At 47.6% G+C, this 21,143-nt stretch overlaps 1 protein-coding gene across 2 annotated transcripts in view; it reads right to left on the bottom strand.

Annotated features, from left to right (window-relative positions):
* Nucleotides 1-19,560, bottom strand: part of LRRC8C (leucine rich repeat containing 8 VRAC subunit C) — a 38,803-nt gene extending 19,243 nt beyond the window's left edge. For both annotated transcript variants that reach the window (XM_081008623.1, XM_081008622.1), the window contains exon 1: nt 19,393-19,560. The gene's annotated coding sequence lies outside the window, so the exon portion shown is untranslated. The remainder of the gene's footprint in view (nt 1-19,392) is intronic.
* Nucleotides 19,561-21,143: the final 1,583 nt, after the last annotated feature.

Raw genomic sequence — 21,143 nt, 5'->3', positions numbered from 1 at the left:
TCTTTCTCTACCTGGAGATCCTGGGGACAGAACCAAGCCATGTTAGAAACTCAGATAAATAAGCTAGGTGCCAAATGACTCCTTAAACCAAAATGGAACGTCAAGTTGCCATTTGGGGGCAATACGGCTCCCAAGTCTGATTTTGGATTGATTATCTGGCTAGTTCAGATGACAACCTTGAGCTAGGTTAAGAACTCTGAGAACTTAAAGAGGAAAAGTCACTTGATCCGGGGACAGTCCACATATATATTGGCCTATTCAGACCTGCCAACCTAGCAGTTCGAAAGCATGCAGTTTAAGTAGATAAATAGGTACTGCTCCGGCAGGAAGGTAAACAGCGTTTCCATGCGCTGCTCTGGTTCGCCAGAAGTGGCTTAGTCATGCTGGCCACATGACCCGGAAGCTGTACGCCGGCTCCCTCGGCCAATAAAGTGAGATGAGCGCCGCAACCCCAGAGTCGGTCACGACTGGACCTAACGGTCAGGGGTCCCTTTACCTTTATTCAGACCTCATTTTCTTAATGGCAACACGGACCATTCATAATATAAGAATATTATTCACAACTGCGATCAGGGCAGTGGGGTGGGGCAAGCGAAGGCAAGAGACAACAATTCACTATACTGATGCTCGCTGCTCCTGCTTAGGCTGCACAGAAAAAGCATTTTGCTTCGTGAAATTGATTCAGATTGTGCAGATGAAATATAACTGATAGAATCTACAGGATGCCGTATTAGTGCGTGAAAACAGTCAAGATCCAATGATCCCCAGATGGTGGAGAGGTCAGGCACCATCCTGGAGCTGGGCATCTCCACTTGGTTGCAAGTAGCCGATAACCAGGTGCAAAACACGCCTGGCACCTGGCTAATTTCAAACACTGGAACCAAGGACCTTTTACTTGCAAATCATCTACTCTCCCACTGAGCTGTGGCTGGGTTTTTGTTTTTTTTTCCTTTTTGCTTCAGCACACTTTATACTGAAAGCTAAAACCAATGTAGCACACCACAGCAAGCCACAGTGCTTTCTGTCTTCTTGCACCCATACAGCTACCACACTTAGCTTTCTGGAACTACCTAGCTTGGCAGAGACATTACTGTTTCTTATCTCTTTGGGATTTTGAGTTCCTTCTATAGTAGCAACCAAGAGAACCTCCTACTGGAGCCGTTTGGAGTTCCTGCGTGTAGGGAGATGGATGCAGGCCAGGACAAAACGCCCTTTGTCAAGTTCTGTGAGGACTTTCTGTTCAGAGTGGGATGGGAAACGCTGACTAATGCATCTCCTCTTTTGAAACTCCTGCACTTTTTGCCAACTCGACTCTTATCTTTGGTGAGCGACTTTTCGTTTTGTTGATCATAACTGAAAAATTTCACAGTTTCAAAAATATAAACATTCAGGGACATGGAATCTAAACTCTGAAATCATACGACGAGCTGGAAGGAACTGGAAACTTTTCAAGAATGAGTTTAAGGATCAGATTACTTGACCCATTTAAAGCCCAAATTCTCATTCTGTAGTGCCAAATAAGCAGCGTTCCTAATCCCATTCTAACAACAGGATACTGCAGAACTGTACGATACCATCTCACTTTATCAACACAGCTTATCAAAGCACCTCCAACCTGGTGCCCTCCACATGTTTAGGACTACCACTCCCATCATTCATGACCACTGGCCATGCTCGTGGGAGTTGTAGTCTGAGATCTCGAGAGCTCCAGGTTGGGAAAGGTTTCAGTGATGCTGTGTGTTCTTTTCACGTTCTCTGTCTGAGCAACCTTTTAACCGGATTGAAATATTATTGTGATTTGCCGGTTAGGATGTTTTCCCCCCTTTCGTGATGGCCTGAGTTGCAATTATCTGTAATCTTGAACAGGAATCGAGTTAACAAGCCAGTAACAGTCACACAGCTGGCAAAGCCCACTTTATAATGTGGGGTGATTATTTGCATAGCAGCAGAGGAACCTTAATTTTATCACCTCATACTATTGGTCCACGTAGTTTTCCATGAAGAGGGCTGGAGAATAAGTGGGTCTGTCAGTTGCACACCCCCACACCACAGTGGCTCATGATGACTGAAATGAGCTCCACATGATGATGGTGGGTAAAAGGATTAATTGTTGTTGTTCTAGAAAATCAGATAATTGTCTGCCTCTCTGAATCTTGGAAAGATGCCTAATTGGCTCTCCCTTCATGGTCTGGAGACGCCCTCCCTTTCCTGTTGTTAGGGAGGGAAGGGATCAGGAATGCTTGCATGCATGCCTCTTAATTTGTTCAGTTTTTAGTTTTAGATGCACACAGGAGGCCACAAGCAATCTTCCAAACGCCACATGGGCTGTTTTCAAATACTGGTTCAGCTGGGGAGCAGGGACCACGCCATCTTTCTCAAGGTCTACAAGCATATTCAAGCCACGTTTAAGGAATACCATCGTTGCTGTCCGGTAACACAATGGCGTTGTTCACCTGGTTCGAAGGGTTGTTGTGCGGATAAAATGGTGGGGGAGGAAACAACAGGTGGTACCTTGTTGCCTTTGTATAGGTAAAATGAGAGAGAGAGAGAGAGAGAGAGAGAGAGAGAAAGAGAGAGCGCACAACCAAACCAAGGGAAGAACAGGAGAGAGTACAGTGCTGACAAAACAAAAGACAGGATCCCTCACAGGTATTGGCTGAACTTCTCTGACATCACAGAGTGTTCTGGGCGGAGTCTTATGACATTGCAGAGTATAGTGGACCCTTCAGATACAAACTTAATTCATTCTGGGGGTCCGTACATACCCTGAAAAGTCTGCAACATGAGGCACCGCTTCTGCGCACGCACGCAGCATGATAGAGTGCTTCTGCGCACATGTGCATGGTGAAACCCGGAAGTATACACTTCTGGGTTTGCCGCGTTTGCAACCTGAAAGTTACGTTACCTGAAGGTAACGTAACCCGAGGGTCCACTGTAATGGGGAATGGTTGGGGCTCAGTGACAGAACAGGTTTTGATGTCAACCACCATCCTGGTGCCCAGGCATCTTCACTCGGTCGCAAGTGGCCGATAGCAAGGTGCAAAATGCACCTGGTGAATTTCAAACGCCAATTACAGGTGCTCATTTTATTATTTTGACTTTAAACATCTACAGTGGTACCTCGGGTTACATACGCTTCAGGTTACAGACTCCGCTAACCCAAAAATAGTACCTCAGGTTAAAAACTTTGCTTCAGGATGAGAACAGAAATCGTGCTCCGGCGGCGCGGCAGCAGCAGGAGGCCCCATTAGCTAAAGTGGTGCTTCAGGTTAAGAACAGTTTCAGGTTAAGAACGGACCTCCGGAACGAATTAAGTACTTAACCTGAGGTACCACTGTACTATCCTCTTCTACAAGCAAACGGTCCCAGTCCCCAAATACATGTGTTTTGCATCAGGCAGCAGAAGCAAACCCCTCATTTGACTCCTGTAGTTATGACAGTGCTATGATTTAAGTGAGTTTAAAATGTGAAATGGTGCATGCTCAAGAGTTGTTGGGTTTTTATACAAAAAAGAAAGAAAATCTGAGACGGCAAACTGATTTGTTTGTTGGGTGCTCTAACACAACAGGCATGTAGAAGCAGTTGAAAAGCATGGAATGACGGTGGAAGGAATAGAATTAGGAATTGTGTGCTTCACAACCAAAGTCATGCATTTAGGCATCTAGAGGGGACCCCTATAAGACCATTTAAATCCAAGGTCCAAGGGCCCCTTCCAGACATCCTTTTTTTTCTTGTGCATTCCTGATGATTTGTGCTCATGATGGCATCAAGGTATTTATACTCAATTCCACTTTCAGTATTATTTGTGCCTGCAAAAGTTTCTGTTTTGTTTCCAATCAGTGCAAAAACTTTCTGCTTTTTATACCGCAAACGTTTCTGGGGTGGAGGAGATGACCTGCTTTTATTGTGCTATAGTGCAAGACTGCCCCTCCAGACAGCAATAATGCATTAAAACTGGGGAAACATCATGGAACAACTAATAAAGCAGAATAGTGTATGGATAAAGGCTCAGAGCCCTTAGTCCAGACTCAAGCTCAGGCAAACACAGACCACTGAATACATAACAGATAACTTCACTACTCCTGTGTTAATGACATGCTGTAGAATACACCAGCCACACACCCCAAAAGCAGTCTGAATAGGCTACAAAATCGTCTAGTTCAGTGGTTTTCAACCAGTGTGCCGTGGCACCCTGGGGTGCCTTGAATGACGGTCAGGGGTGCTGCAGCCAACATGGGCCTCTGTCCCTCTTTACTTCCCTCCCTCCCTCCTCTGATGCCCTCTCGCATCTCTGCCCCCCAAAGCTTGCACAGCAGTTTGTTGCAGCAGCCCTGGCTACAAGCTCCCCAGGTGAACTGGCCTGGGAGTGGCCTGGGGTTGTTTCCCAGGCCCCTGTAGGGCAGTGTGAGGAGGCACCTCTCTTTGGGGTAGGGGCTCAGAGACCAGGGGCAGCAGCAGTGGCTGCCCGGAGGACTCCCAAGGAGAGGGGAGAGGAGAGGAGGCTGAGGGAACACTCCACAAGGAAGGGTGTTTGAAAAAGGGTGAGAGGCTGCAGGCATTGCAGGCAAGAGGTGACACATCTGGGCTCCTGAGCCCCACAGAGGTGCCGCAAAAAGAATGCAGTTGGTCAAGGAAGCTGTGGACTCAGAAAGGTTGAAAACCTCTGATCTAGTTGCACTGCTGCATGAAGCTTGTGCATATCCCAGTTTATTAACCCAGGATTTGCATGTACAAACCGGGTCAACATATTATCAGCCAACGGAACTAAACTTCTAAAGCCAGAGACTTGGGAGTAGTTCCGTTCAAAACCGAGTCAGCAATTACAAGCATTATTGCAACGATTTATTATTATTTTTAGAAAGAGAGGACAGTTCTAAATTGCCTCATGACACTGGCTGCACTGGATCATATTGCCGTATCATTTTCAGACTGAATACACATTTTGTGCATGGGCAGAATTCAGTTTTTGTATTTCAAGCTGCAGAAAAACCTATCATGGGAATGATGTCTGGTTGCATAACGCATGCAGGAATGTCATAGTCCAAAGCAGGTAATTTCAAACTTCAGCAATGTCACTATTTGAAAGAGGATTTACAAAGGGCGCACACATTATTTCTTTTGTCTGACTGTCACCTCAAAACAACCGAAAAACCTACAAATCCTGTTCACTAAAGGCAAAAGGGGGAGGTGTACTCCCACCATAAGTCACAATCTCTTTCAAAGCACTTTCAGCTCTTTGAAGAACAAATTATGATTTCTTTCTAGCATAAGTTAAATGGCCAGGAGAAAGGCTAGGAAGAAGGAAACGGCACTTGACAAAAAGGATTACTGCAGAAAATGTGATGCTATGACGGGTCAGGAAACTTTTACCAGAGAAGCACACACAGGATGGAGGAGGAGCCAGAGGGAGCATATGGGAATTTCCAAACTGTCTATATTTCTGGATGAGAGTCAATCACATACTGGAAAATTAGAACTGCTGAGCTATAGGGTATTGGGAGGTGTTGTGCAACAAATGTGCTTCCCCCCAAGATCTGACTTTTGCAGTAAATAGAATGATGGGAGGGGGACACACACTGAAAAGTGTGGGATAACTCTTGCCTCCATGCAATGTAAGCCCCATACACACCATATGTTTAAAGCAAGTGGATTGCCCCCAAAAGAATCCTGGGAACTGTAGCTCATTAAGGGTGCTGGGAATTGTAGCTCTGCAAAGGGTAAAACTGCAGCTGCCAGGATTCTTTGGTGCTTTAATTGTATGGCATGGATGTGACTGTCACCTAAGTTCTCCACAAACAAATCAGAATGAATACTCATTAAATAGGCAACATCAACCTCACAATGCAGAAGTCCCTCCATGGTGCCTGGAGACAGTCAGGTCATGTATCCACAGCAACGAAGGCAGCACAACCGGATGCCTTCATCTGCCCCAGCTGCAACAAAACATGTCTCTCCTGTATCGGTCTCTACAGCCACAGCAGGCGCTGTAACCTTCCAACGGTTTGATTTCACCCGCAAAGGTGCACTCTGCCATTCTCTCGAGACAGACGGATGCCAACCATTGCCCTCCTATCCATGCCATCAACAAGTTGGAGGCAATGGGGAAATACCATAATTTTTTGGAAGGTCGATCTTTGCAACAAACAAGTGGCAACCTATTTCAAAGCTTTTGCAAAACTAATCTACTTTCTACCCCAAACTTCCTCCAAGGAGATCAGGGTACACAGCTTTCCCCCACCCTTTTACCCTGACAGCAATCCTGCAAAGTGTGCTGGTCCCGGGGGGGGGGGGGGGAAGGTACTAATACCGTAGCCGAAGTTCAGTCCAGAGTCACTAGCTGGGTAGACAATCACTAGATGAGACGCAAGGTCCGAAACAGGGAGCCGGGCGGGGGAGCAGGAACGCTGGTAGGGCAGCAGCAGGAAGCCAGGCGGGTAACAGGAACACTGGTAGAGCAGAAGCAGGGAGCCAGGCGGGGAACAGGAACACTGGTGGGTCAGCAGCGGGCAGCTGGGCGAGGAACAGGAACACCGGAGAGTCAGGAGCAGGAAGCCGGGCGTGGAACAGGCACACTGGGAGTGCAGATCTAGGTCTGGGTAAAGCAGGTACTCCACAATGACGTTGCTCCCGCAACCTGGGACCGGGCTGCCTGACCTTTATCTTCTTCTAAGGCCGGGGGCGGTCCCGGCCCCCAGGAGCCCCGCCTCTCTTGGCCTTAAGGCGAGCACTCCTCCTGGGAGAGACCAGTTCCCTTCGCCTCTCTGCCCTAAGCCTCTGCAGTTCAGGAGAGGCCGAAGGGTTACTGGGCCCCGGGGGAAGCTCACCTGTAGCCACTGAGTCCTCCAGCACCTCTGGGGCCAGAATGGTCTCACCTGGTGCCTGCCCCTGAGGATCTGGCACAGGTGCAGGCTCCTCAGCATCTAGGCCTTGCCCCAGTTCAGCCGGCCCTGGAGGCGGGGACTCCTGTGCCGGCTGGGATTCCTCCGGTTCACTCTCAGACTCGGAATCCCAGGCCATCACACAAAGTAGGTTAGCCAAGGAATGGCTCAAGGTTGCTCAATACGTCCAGATTTCCCTAGTTTACGTCCATCAGGCTACCCATCACAGCTTGCAGGTTTGCATTAACTGACAGCTGAGTGTACTGTAATTGCTGACTTTCTCTAAACAGGAAATCAAGCAAGCTGCTCATGTGTCTTGCTTCATACAGACTTTACCAAGGGCTGGTGCAGTTCCACATTTTGAGCAAACAGAAAGTAGCATACCTATAAAAGGGTTCCTTCTGAGCCTCGTCAGAAATGTCCGTTGAAGATCACACCATGGCGGAGCCAAAGAAAGTCAGAGGGGTGGCTGTTTCCTCATGATTTGTGGCTTCTTTATATAAAGGATTTATTCTACCTTACTTTTGAATGTCAAACAAGGAGGCTTTTAACAACTTGCAGCGTTTCCGAGCAAAAGCAGCCTCAGCACATCTGGATAAGCAGAGTGATACTTCTGGCCCCCAAATGTGTCTCAGGAACTGCTTTCCAGACAGAGTTAAGACAGATGGCAAAATAAATCTATAGGGTATAGGAAAGTATCACTTATCATGACCTCTATCATTTGGTTCTGCTAAGTTTTCAGTTTCACTTTATCAGGAAATTCACTACTGCTAATCATACAAGGTACCCCAGATCCCATGCTCAGTTACTCTGTAGTGCTCCTCCACTTCCTGTAGACCCTCCAGATGTGCATGGACCTCAGCTCCCATGATCTCTGTCCTCTGGTGATGCTGGCTGGAGCTGGGAGTTCAACACAGCCTCCAGTGGATCCACAAGTTCCCCAGAAGTCTTATATCCTTCCTCTTCCTGGCTTTTCCTCCTGTCCGTCGCATGGTTGGATCATGCATTGGGTCTGTCTCAGTGTTCAAAACTCCCATTGTTCTAGGTGCATTTTGCAGCAAGGAATTTCATTAGGGCGAGCAGTTTCTGAGCTCTGGGCGCAGTACTGCACTCAATTAAAACTGCAGAGTAGAAGGAAAAGGTAAAGGTAAAGGGACCTCTGATGGTTAAGTCCAGTCGCAAACAACTCTGGGCTTGCGGCGCTCATCTTGCTTTACAGGCCGAGGGAGCTGGCGTTTGTCCGCTTCCACAGGCAGTTTTTCTGGGTCATGTGGCCAACATGACTAAGTTGCTTCTGGCGAAGCCAGAGCAGCGCACGGAAACGCCGTTTACCTTCCCGCTGGAGTGGTACCTATTTATCTACTTGCACTGCGTGCTTTCAAACTGCTAGGTTGGCAGGAGCTGGGACCGAACAATGGGAGCTCAGCCTGTCGTGGGGCCTTGAACCGCCGACCTTCCGATCGGCAAGTCCAAGTGGCACAGTGGTTTAAACCACAGCGCCACCCGCATCCCTAGGAGGACCTTTTTCTGCCTCCCCAGTTCCAGCTACTCTCCAAAGACTGGAGAAGAGACTTTGTGGGAAATGAACACAATATTTTAGCTGCAGTTCATTCATTTCCAGCTTTGTATTCTTGCTATAAAAAAGCGTGCCTGGACATCCCGTTGTTGCGCCCATAACCTTGGTTTAAGGTGCCATTTAGCTCCTAGCTTTCATATCTCAGCTTCTAACACTGGTCTGTCTAGCCTACCTCAGCTATAAGGCCACATTACGTTTCTGTGCAGAGTACCCTTCTGCAGCAGGTTGTTGTTTGAGAACCAAAGACCCAACGAGTGAAAATCCCACTGGATGCACAGAGCTGGTCACACAATTATCTGAATTGCAGCCTCAGATATAACAAAATCTCACAGCAAGCAAATGCACTGACATTAGTGTTTAGAATGTGGCACTAGAAAACCCTCACACCTGTTCCTGCTTGGAATGCTTTAATCTTACTATTTTAATAGAACTTGGTGCATGCTATCTCAGAAAGATGACTTAAATAACCACCATCGTTTGTTTTGCACTTGTATTTATGTGTTGTTTACAGTGGAGTTAGAGGCTGCCCCCTTTCTTTCCTGTTGTTTTAAACATTTTGAAAAAGGAGAAATGAAGAAGAGGGAATAGAAAGAAAAGGGAAATGGAAAGAGATGTTTTGTTTGAGAAGAAATACAGCCGTACCTTGGTTCTTGAACAGAATGTGTTTCGGGAGTCCGTTTGACTCCTCAAACCATTCGAAAATCAAGGTGCGGCTTCTGATTGGCTGCAGGTTGGATCATGCATTGGGTCTGTCTCAGTGTTCAAAACTCCCATTGTTCTAGGCGCATTTTGCAGCAAGGAATTTCATTAGGGCGAGCAGTTTCTGAGCTCTGGGCGCAGTACTGCACTCAATTAAAACTGCATGTCCTGCAGCCAATCAGAAGCTGTGGAAGCTGTGTCAGATGTTTGGCTTCCAAAAATCATTCAAAAACCAGAACACTCACTTCTGGGTTGTGATTGTTCGGGAGCTGATTTGTTCAGGAGCCATGGTGTCTGAGATCCAAGGTACGACTGTAAATGGAAAAAGACTGATGTTTAACATACTATGTCATGGATCGGCAAACTAAGGCCCAGGGGCCGGATCAGGCCCAATTGCCTTCTGGATCCAGCTCATGGACGGTCGAGGAATCGCCGCATGGATCGCCAGTGTGCTCTAGCTAAGAAACAAGCTAGGACTGAGCCTTTATATCAGTGTTTCCCAATCTTGGGTCTCCAGCTGTTTCCAGACTACAATTCCCATCATACCTGCTAGCTAGGGATGGTGAGAGCTGTAGTCCCAAGTTTGGGAAACACTGCTTTATATAGCAGTCGTGACAGTATCAGCAGGCGCAGCCTTAATGTTAGCCCCAGCTGTGCTTCAAGATGCTGTGCTTCTTAAAGGGCCCAACCTTCTTGAATAATCTCCTACTGTGACAGAGCAAGGGAACCTCAGCCCTTCCTGGGTCTTCTGCAGTGGAGTCCTCCAAGTCTGAGGACAACAGTGCCATATGCTCAGTGCTTCCTCTGTGAATGCTTCTGTGGCTGGCCCTGGATGCCCTGCCTCTCCTGCCCACGTCCATTGAAGATAAGGACTCCTACTTGGGGATGTGACATATCTGATTTAGTTAAATCCTCAGGCCCTGCTGAACTTCCTCAAAACGTCACTTAGGCAGCTGAAGTTTTGATCCTTCTCACCCCGTATGAGCAGAGTGCCTTGGGTGAGTTTAAATGCCTTTTGTGACCTCGGGTCAACTCAAGCATGTGTTCATTCCAGGCATCTCTTTGGATTTGATTCAAACTAATATAAAAAACCCCACAATCAAGATTGTTCCTGCAAGGAGGAGGATGAAAACACTACCGGAAAAACAATTTAATTAAACAGATCTGTTTCTCCAGGAAGACAGTCCTAAGATTTATTCTTTATGCTCCTTAAAATGCCTTGACTGAGCAACAAGTACTGGAAATGGCAGTTGAGAAATTAACACAATGCAGTAGCTCTGTCCATGCACAATATATCATAGAATCATAGAGCTGGAAGAGCTGGAAGAGTCGTCTACCTTGGTTCTCGAACAGAATGCATCTCGGGAGTCCATTTGACTTCTGAAACTGTTCAATAACCAAGGTGTGGCTTCTGATTAGCTGCAGAAATGTCCTACAGCCAATCAGAAGCCGTGCTGGACGTTTGGCTTCTGAAAATCGTTCAAAAACCGGAACACTGACTTCCAGGTTTTGATCGTTTGGGAGCCGATTTGTTCAGGAGCCAAGGTGTTTGAGGTCCAAGGTATGACTGTATTCCAACCCTCTGCAACGCAAGAATCTTCTGCCCAGTGTGGGGCTCAAACCCACAAATGTGAAATTAAGAGTCTCATGCTCTTCAGAGAAGCATACACAGCTGATTTCAAGTTAGGGCTACTTCCAGCTAAATATTCTTAGTAGCAGCACAATCCTATACATGTCATGCTCAAAAAGGCTTACTCGAGCTGTGTGGCCTGCAGCCTGTGCATGGTTTACTCAGAAGTCAGTCCCACCATGTTCAATAAGGCTTATTCCCAGGTAAAGATTGCAGCTACTATCCTCTGGGTATTACAGTCATACCTCGAGTTACAAACGCTTCAGGTTGCGTTTTTTCAGGTTACGGACGCGCCAAAACCCAGAAGTACCAGAAAGGGTTACTTCCAGGTTTCGGCGGTCGTGCATGCGCAGAAGTGCTAAATCACACTTTGCGCATGCGCAGAAGCACTGAATCGCAACCCGCGCATGTGCAGATGCGCTGCTTCAGGTTGCGAATGTGCTTCCTGCATGGATCATGTTCGCAACCTGAGTGTCCACTGTACTTCCAAGTAACTATTTTTTAGGATCAGCGCCGTAAGTGTGGAATAATTTAAGGATTATTCCCAGAAAGCAGATGGATCAATCCCTATTTCCCCATCCTGGAACAAATGTGCCCTTTTGGCGGAACCTAATTACTGTCAGCAACAAAGTATCCTCTCCCTTCTGTCCCCCCCCCCCCCGTGTGGATTCTGGCAGTGATCCTGCCATGCAGCTTAAAACGTGACTTCGGCGAGATTTTAAGCCAGCTAACTATGTGCAGCAGCTCCCTGGAAGTCACAAAAAGCAGCGACATAATGCTCTTCCATAATATTGCATTACGAGAAGCCGTGACACAAAAGCTAAAGATAAGCTGTGGAAAGAAGCATTTTGGTATATCATTTTTCATGGAAGCAGACAGCTTGTACTGATCTGCGGAAAGCCAATGTGATTCCCTGTCTGCTCAGCAAAACACCTCATGCTTGCCATTCAAGTGGAATAAATACTCTGAAGTATTAAACAACTGCTGGGGACTGGTTCAGGTTGTCCAAAGCACTTCCATGCCTTGTGGACTGACCAACTGGCCTGGCTTCAGCTGCATGTGTCTCTGCAGCCTGGTGGAAGGGGTTGGTTTGGATGTAATGTTCATGATTCCACAAACAATGGAATGCTGGACTAGATAATCCTCACAGTCCCTTTCCCCTCTATGATTCTATGACTCTTACGTCTGCCATGAACTCACTAAGTGTCCTTAGTGTCTCAGCCTCAGTCCCTCACCTGCAGTATGATAATACAGTGGTACCTTGGAAGTCAAATGGAATCTGTTCCGGAAGTCCGTTTGACTTCCAAAACATTCAGAAACCAAGGCGTGGTTTCTGATTGGCTGCAGGAAGCTCCTGCAGCCAATCGGAAGCCACGTCGGACGTTCGGATTCCAAAGAACGTTCGCAAACCAGAACACTCACTTCTGGGTTTGCGGCATTCGGGAGCCAAAACGTTCGTCTGGCAAGGTGTTCGGGATCCGAGGTACGACTGTACTGATTTATCGGAAAGGGTTGTTGTAAGGATTATGGTTTAGATAATCTACAAGAAGGACAAATACTTGAACACTTGCGAACACTATACAAATTACTTAAAGAGATCCTTTAAGTAAGCCTGCACTGTCTGCAAAAAAAAATTGCTAATCAGTCTGAGGGACAGCAACATGCCACAGACTCCTACAACGGTGCTTTTGTAAAATTACGATGCTGTGAATGAACACACTGAGAAAATTTACAGAGGTTTTCCTCGCCACTCCCTTTTCCTTCCGGGACGTAATACTATGCACGATCCCACTCATATGAGATTTGTCAGAGCCAGCCAAATCCAGCCTAACTTTCTCACAAATAAGCATACAAGGGATGACTCGAAAGGGTTGTTTCTGTATTTGTTTGACTATTTTTAGCCCACCCGCCCTGCAACATTTGATCCCACAAGAATTAAAAGAACAACAATTCATAGCAGTAAGAGCAGATAAAAACAAAAACATAATGTAATAAAAAATAACAACCATGGAGCCCAGGGAGACAGATCTTTACCAAAAGCATCCGTGTCTGGCATGCTCCCAGGGTGAGGGCATTCCACAGTCAGAGAAAGCCTGCAAAAGGCAGATATTACCCCAGAGTGAGATCCACACGTCAGTTTTCTGGCTGTTTCAAGAATGAAAAGGAGTATGATGCTGAAACAGGTTGGTTATTATTTTTGTGCGCCTGTGTGGGTGAACACAAAAGGTGTATTTCTTTTCTTCTGACAGGCGTGAGGACGCTGAGGGCAGCCCAGACATGAAATCTGTACATTGTGTAGTACAGGCACCTTCAGGGAAGTGCTGTAGCTCTGCAGTAAAACGCATGCTTGGGATGCAAAGGGATGCATGTTCAGTTCCTGACATCCCTGGTGGGAGTCGTGGGATTGCAAAAAATCCCTGACTGAAAATGCAAAAAGTCAGCACCAGCCATAGATAACCCTGGCCTGGGAGATTATATATGGACGGCCTCTAAAATCATTTTATGTGGCCCCTGAAATGGCCCCCTTCTTCTGCCCCATCAGACTTCTTCCCCTCCTGTTTATCTTTTTTGCATCTCCAAGTTGCCTCTCCCACAGTCTCAATCACTTCAACATTTGTGCATGTGAGTGAAAGACGCATGTTGGTCTTTATTCCAGATTACCGTATTTTTCGCTCTATAAGACACACTTTTCCCTCCTAAAAAGTGAGGGAAAATGTGTGTGCGTCTTATGGAGCGAATACAGGCTGCGCGGCTAAGACAGAACAGGGAGAGGGAGCGCTGTGCAGCACTCCGTCTTGCTGTTCTAGCTTCGGGCTTAGCTGCGCAAAGCTTCCACAGGGCAGCGGGATGCCTTCATCCCGCTGCCCTGCGGAGGCTTCATGGGCTGCCCCAGAAGCCAGAACAGCGCTCCGTCTTGCTGTTCTAGCTTCAGGCTTAGCTGCGCATCCCGCTGCCCTGCAGAAGCCTCCGCAGGACACGGGGATGAAGGCTCCCCGTGCCCTGCGGAGGTTTCACACGAAGCTAGACCAGCTAGAGGGACCACTGCGCAGCACTCCCTCTAGCTATTCTGGCTTTTGGATAGCCCCCGCAAAGCCTCCGTAGGGCAGCGGGATGAAGGCTCCCTGCTGCCCTGGGAGGCTTTGCGCGGCTTTTGTGGGAAGTGGGGGGCTCTGTCCCTTCCTCCACCTCCCAGAGCGTGGCTCTGTCCCTTCCCCCACCTCCCAGAAAAGCCCCCAAGAGAGCACGGTTCTTGCGGGAGATGGGGGAAGGTACAGAGGGTAGCTTACCCACGTGCAGCCTCTTTCAGGCAGGGGGAGCCTTCATCCCGCTGCCCGGGAGAGGCTTCAGCGGCTATCCCAGAAGCCAGAACAGCAAGAGGCTATCCCAGAAACCAGATCCCTCTTGCTGTTCTGGCTTCTGGGATTTAGATTTTTTTTTTCTTGTTTCCAACCCCCCCCCCCCAAAAAAAACACTAGGTGCGTCTTATCGTCTGGTGCGTCCTATAGAGCGAAAAAGACGGTAGTTAATCCAGAGCATTTGTGTCTCTGGGCCTGCCCACTGCCAGCATGTGGCCTCCAACACATAATTATTACCCCTGTGAGAATGCGGCCCTTAGCCAAAATATTGTAGTCCACCCCCAATGTAGGTAACACGCAATTTGATGGACCAATGGTTCAATTACACAGCAGGCAGCTTTTTGTGTTCCACTTGGATTGGGAAAACAACACATTGGCATCTAGCACTGCCCAATAGCCAGCTATGGGATGGCTGTAAATGGACAGACATGCAAGGAGTACCAGGAAGAATGGACGAAATTTAATGATTATTTAGTTAAATATGTTAAGTTAAATTAAATAGGAAAAGCTTGCAAATACCAGATAGGCTTAGGATTTAAATATGTAATGTGATGAATTAATATGTTTAATGCAGAATTGGAAAGAAAGAAAGATGTTAAGTGATTAAGTTAATTTTATAAGAATATTGACTTGGAAAACCGTTATAATGAGATGCAATGAAATCTAACCAGGGGGATACAAGGAAGTCACTTAACAATGTTATTTAGATTAGTTTTAATAAGGTTATGATTTATGTTTGTTTGTCTATTTGTCTCTGTGTTTAAATTTTTGTGGAAAAAAACAATAATTTTTTTGGGGGGGAGTAAATGGACAGACATGCAGGAAGTACTGTGCAGAATTAGAAGCATGCATCAGCAGCTTAAAAACAGAGGGAAAAGGAAATGACTCAAAAAATAAAAAAAATAAAAAATAAACCACAGGTGCTAAGCAAAAGGGTCTTTATGTCTGACTTCACTAGGAAACTAGTCATTTTTCCCAGTTCTACGTAAACTTAACAGGTTGTTCCTGGACAAAATACAGCACCATCCTCCAGAACGAGGTATTTTGGACATTGTTTTGAGACAGCCGGAATATAACCCCAGTCCACCTTCTGCTTTGTAGTGATCAGAGAAATGGAATGCCCACCGTCACTTTCACTGAGCTCCAACCACTTGTATTCCTTTGTTGATCATTTAAAGGATTTCCCCATGAGGTCGCGGGGCACGTTACAGCAATATAATGTGCAAGAATCAAATGAGGCAGCTCTAAAGCAAAGTCCAAACAAGGCAGGTTCCATTACACACAAACCCCGCAAAAAAACCCCTTAATTGTCAAAGGTGCATCTTCACATACGATGGAAGCCGGGCAACAGAGATGCTAGACTATGGGAAGGTAGTTCCACAGTTCAGGGGTTGCCACCATGGACATCTGCAGGAAATTTACGGGAAAGGGAGGACGGATAAATAAATACGTCAAATGAATAAAACATACATACAGAACTGAAAAGTGGGAGCAGGCAAGTTTCTCACTCAACAAACGACAAGAATTGTGCCTGCGCATTTTGCCTTGTATCGTGGGTTCCACACATGCTAGAAACTTACTCTTTAAAAAAACAAAAGGGGGGTTAGGGGAAGGGGACAAATGCCCCCCTCCCTTCATGGACAGCTGCCACAGAAAATGCCCTCTCTTGGGTCACCACTCCCCATAATTCAGAGAGCAGTAGAACAACCAAGAGGGTCCCCTTCTTTCACAAGAAGCACCTTTCAAATTGCATGATGCAAAGGCAGCACGTCCCTGCACTGGCAGGGTCAACTGCACACAGCTAACTACTGCAAGACCCTGCTTACAAGTCAGCATTACTCTCCGGAAGCAGGCCATGAAACCACTAAAGCCCACTATGGGCAGGTCACATCTTCTAGGTTAGGGATGGAGAACTTTTTCCAGCCTGAGTGCTGTATTCAATTATCCTCAACCTCCCAAGGGTTACATTCCAGCAGTGGACAGGAGCCGGGGGGAAAGTGGGCAGAACAATTTATGCCAACTTTACTTTTGTACAGTTGTACCTCGGGTTACAGACACTTCAGGTTACAGACGCTTCAGGTTACAGACTCTGCTAACCCAGAAATAGTACCTTGGGTTAAGAACTTTGCTTCAGGATGAGAACAGAAATCGTGCGGCGACAGCAGGAAGCCCCATTAGCTAAAGTGGTACCTCAGGATAAGAACAGTTTCAGGTTAAGAACGGACCTCCAGAACAAATTAAGTTCTTAACCCGAGGTACCACTGTACAATAAATGCCTCTCTCTTCCCTATCCAGACAAGCCAGGGGCATTATCAGAGTTGAAGGACACATTCCAGAAGAGCAAAAACACCTGGGGTGTAAGACAAGTCAGAGTGTGGCTGAGGGAGTGTTCCAAGGGCCAGATAAGGAAGGCTTGAGGGCCGCATTCAGTCCTTGGGGCTGCAGTTTGCCACTCCTGCACTAGGCAGTCTACCCCATCCTCTTATGTCTTTTGTCATCCCACTATGAGAAGGTCTTGTAGGCCACCTAGCCTAGTTTCTAGAAAGCTTTAGCATCCATTCAGGGGTTTAGGAAAGCCTTGACTTGTTTTTGACTTCTTTTCTTGAATTGCGCTCTGGCTGATGTTCTGTTCATACACAGTGCAGGAAATTCAGAGTGGGAGCATCAACAGCCCTACTAGATCTACAGAGGAGAGTCTACCATCCTCTAAAACAAGAAGATCCCTGCTGCATTGGACCAAAGCCCATTGTCCTATTCTCAAATTCCCAAGCAGATGCCTATGGTAAGCCCACAATCAAAGCATGAGCACAGCAGCACTCTCTAGCTGACTGCTTCCATACAGAGAGGGAACAGCCAATTAGGTCCATAGGTAAATATCTCAAGAATGGACAAAGGCAGTTCTATCCTTACCACACCCCCATCTTATGCCTTTTATTACAAGAAGCTTGGCTTCAGACGAAGACAAACCTTTAGCACTTATTTGGGATATTCTAAAGCATCCTCCATTTCCTTCTTAATGGAATGAGATGTGATACAGCAAAATTGGCAGGCCAAAGTTTCTCATATTACCAAGAATGCAAAAACAGAAAGAAAGAAAAATAACATCCATTAGGCAGCACAGTAAAACTTTATTTTTTGTTAAGAGAAACCAATTTTTTAATGTGGGTAAAAAGTAGAGCTATGTGCATCAAGGCTTTTGACCCACTCAATCATGTTCCACTATTCATTATGGTTGCCTCTTCTCACTAATTGGGCAACCACATAAACAAAGCAGTCTCTTGAAAGATGAGGACGTCTTTCAGATATTGCAGTATGTAATCAAGATGGCTAAAATCAAGAGTTTCAGGACTGCAGAGGAAATCTGCCAGTACACTCTTATGCACGCCTACTCAGAAGTATGATCAAATAAGTCCAACAGGCCTTACTCCCAAGTATTCGAGTTTACGACCACAGAGTGTGGGGTGTTTAAACAGAATTTAGCTGCCAGGATGTGACCCTTGCAAATACATCTGGAACAATTACTGGTCTACAAAACAAGGGGAAACCCCCCCCCCCCCGATACATATAACTTACAACAGCTGGCTATGGCACATGAATAGCCAGACAGAGAAGAACCACCACTTTTGCAAAAGAAAAGAAGCTCTGGTCACCTGGAAGAGTTTCTCAGCCACTAAATTGCCTCTAAAGCAGTAGATCTCCATACGTTCTCAGACTGCAACTTCCACCATCCATGACCACTGCTTATGTTGGCTGGAGCTGATGGAACCAGTGTTAGAAACTGAGATATGAAAGCTAGGAGCTAAATGGCACCTTAAACCGAGGTTATGGGCGCAACAATGGAATGTCTGGGCGCGCTTTTTTATAGCAAGAATACAAAGCTAAAAATGAATGAACTGCAGCTAAAATCTTGTGTTCATTTTTCACAGGGTCAAGTCCTTCCCGTGCCCAACCCCCTAATATTCTTCAGAGGGTCTCTTCTCCAGTCTTCAAAGAGTAGCTGGAAGTGGGGAGGCAGAAAAAGGTCCTCCTTTCCTTCCACTCTGCAGTTTTAATCTGAAATCTTAGGGGTGGTACTGCGCTCAGAGCTCAGAAACTGCTCGCATTAACAAATTTCCCTGTCGCAAAACATGCCTAGAACAATGGGAGTTTCGAACGCTGGATGGAAGTTGGAGTCCATCAATCTCTGGAGGACCACAACTGCACATCACAGCCTCGGTGAGTCCCCTCCACTCTCACTAAACTGTCGATCTAAATTCTTCAGCCAGCCAGTCCTGAAACTGCCGCTGGTTTCCTTTGCGCGCTCCGCCTTCGCCCTCTAAGAGGCTGCCTAGGAAGAGGCAATGCGAAGCTGGCTACCCAAACGACGGCAGGGTCCCGTCTGAGAAAGGGAGGGAGGCGCTTCCCGTTGTCAACTTTTCCACACGTCCTCAAGCCGTGCGGGAACAAACAAAGGGAGTCCGGCTCGAGTTGAGACGCGGCGGGGATTTGTTTTGGAGGAAGCCACAACTTTCCCCAGAGAGAGAAAGAGATGCAGGCGGTGGCTCCACGCAGGAAGCCGGCGAGGACAGAGCGCGGCGGGGAAGGCGACTAACGGCTCGCTCCTGGTCTCCCTGCAGAGGCGCATAAGCACCAGGCTCCTGGCTTGGCGCGTCCGGAGCAGCCAGACGGGGCGGGAGGGCGAGCCCGCTTGGGGCCATATAGCAACGCCGCGGAGCCACGTTTTTCCCTCCGTCTTCCTTCCTAGTCCGGTTCTGGCCCCAAAGGGGGCAGGAGCCTACTCTGGGGACGGAAAGACTAGGGTGTGAGCAGGAGGCGAGTATTGGACGGCGCCCCCGAGGTATGAAACCCTGATCCACCACCCTCCCATAGGTGCCAACTCCCTGGGGCTCTGGGTGCCCGAGCACACACAAAATTCCCCATGAAGGGGCCGAGCACCCACAAATTTCGGTGCCAGGGTCATGCACGCTGCATGGCCACACAGCAACTCCCCGAAGCCACGTTTCCTCCGTAGGATCCTACTCTGGGGAAGGAAAGACCTCAAATCCGCCCCGAGGTATTCCAGCGCGCGCTTGGACGGACCCCGATCCACACACCCCTCCCCATTGCTTGGAGAGTCTCCCCGCTATTTCCCCACCGCCGCCTGGAGGCGGCTCTACCCTCCATCCCCAAATCCCAATTTCATTTCCAAAGGCTGAAGGAAAAAGGGCGCTCCAGGGGAAAGGGGCGCGCCGTGGCGGCTCCATCCTCGCTCACCTCGGTGGGGACAGAGATCGTGGCGGGGACGGATCACGGGCGGAGGGCGGTGGCGTCCTCTTCCTCCATTGCCGAGCGCGGCGGCGGCGCTGCCGATGCTCCCCACCAGGATCCGCGCCGAGAGTGCCGAGGCCGCTGTCCCCGCGCGTCCCTCCTCCGTCTCCTCCTCCTCCAACAGCCGCTCTCTCCGCCCACTGCTGCTGCCGCGGGCCGCCACCTCCGGGCCGCGCCCTGCTCCGACGCCGGCGCGCGCACGTGGCTCCCCCCCGCTAGCAGGCTGGCGCGTAAGGAGGGAGAGGGGTAGGCGGCGAGGGTACGCCGAGACACCCCCTGGCTTAGCCCCATGTCTTCTACTTTGGCGATCACTTGTACCTGAGTAAGCCACGAAATTAAAAGACGCCTGCTTCTTGGAAGAAAAGCAATGACAAACCTAGCCAGCCACTTAAAAAGTAGAGACGTCACCGTGCCAACAAAGGTCCCTTTAGTAAAAGCTATGGTTTTCCCAGTAGTGATGTATGGAAGTGAGAGCTGGACCATAAAGAAGGCTGATCGCTGAAGAATTGATGCTTTTGAACTATGGTGCTGGAGGAGACTCTTGAGAGTCCCATGGACTGCAAGAAGATCAAACCTATCCATTCTGAAGGAAATCAGCCCTGAGTGCTCACTGGAAGGACAGGTCCTGAAGCTGAGGCTCCAATACTTTGGCCACCTCATGAGAAGAGAAGACTCCCTGGAAAAGACCCCAATGTTGGGAAAGATGGGGGGCACAAGGAGAAGGGGACGACAGAGGATGAGATGGTTGGATAGTGTTCTCAAAGCTACCAGCATGAGTTTGACCAAACTGCGGGAGGCAGTGGAAGACAGAAGTACCTGGCGTGCTCTCGTCCATGGAGTCACGAAGAGTCGGACACGACTAAACAACAACAACAAAGATTGTCTTCCATGGACACGGTCTTAACAGTGAGTCCTAAGTGATTGTGGAGGCCATTTCTGGACCCGCACATCCTTCCACAGTGGGGACATTGGTTTCTGGGCAGGAGTTGATCACGGTGTGGATTTGCCAAATGTGTCTTCCTCTTAGCACGTTTGTCCCTTTCGTCCTGAGTTTGTGCTTCTTCAAAGTCCATGACACCTTTGGTAAAGGCTGTCCTCCAACTGGAGCACTTTCAGGCCAGTGTTTCCCAATTGTCCTGTTTATACTCCTTTTTTTTTTTTTACATTTACTTTGAGAGAGTCTTTAAACCTCTTTTGTTGACCACCAGCATTACACTCTCCATTTTAGAGTTTGGAATAGAATAGTTGCTTTGGAAGACGATAATCAGGCATCTGCACAACATGACCAGTCCAACAAAATTTATGTTGAAGAATCAATGCTTTGACACTGGTGATCTTTGCTTCTTCCAGTACACTGGCATTAGTTTGCCTGCCTTCCGAAGTGATGTGTACATTTTTTCGGAGACACTGTTGATGGAATATTTTGAGGAGTCAAGAACAGGACTGGAGTTGAAGTGCTGATTGGATCATTTCTGCTAAGCCATGGTTTAGTGTGACATGGTTTTTGTTATATATATTTTTTTAAAACCCCAAACCCAAAATGCTACAATCTGAAAAAGTATGACTAGGAGCATGGAAAGTACTCAATTAACTGAGGTTCTGGTGGGTATTTTTTACTCATGGTTTTCCCAAAAAAGATCAACAACTTTAGGGGGCGATCTAAAAAAAGCTAAGCAATTTTTTGCCCCCCTCAAAGA

Source organism: Podarcis pityusensis (assembly GCF_964106645.2).
Source record: "Podarcis pityusensis genome assembly, chromosome: 6".
In the NCBI taxonomy this organism is placed as follows: Eukaryota; Metazoa; Chordata; class Lepidosauria; order Squamata; family Lacertidae; genus Podarcis; species Podarcis pityusensis.
This window is presented reverse-complemented; position numbering and strand designations above follow the sequence as displayed.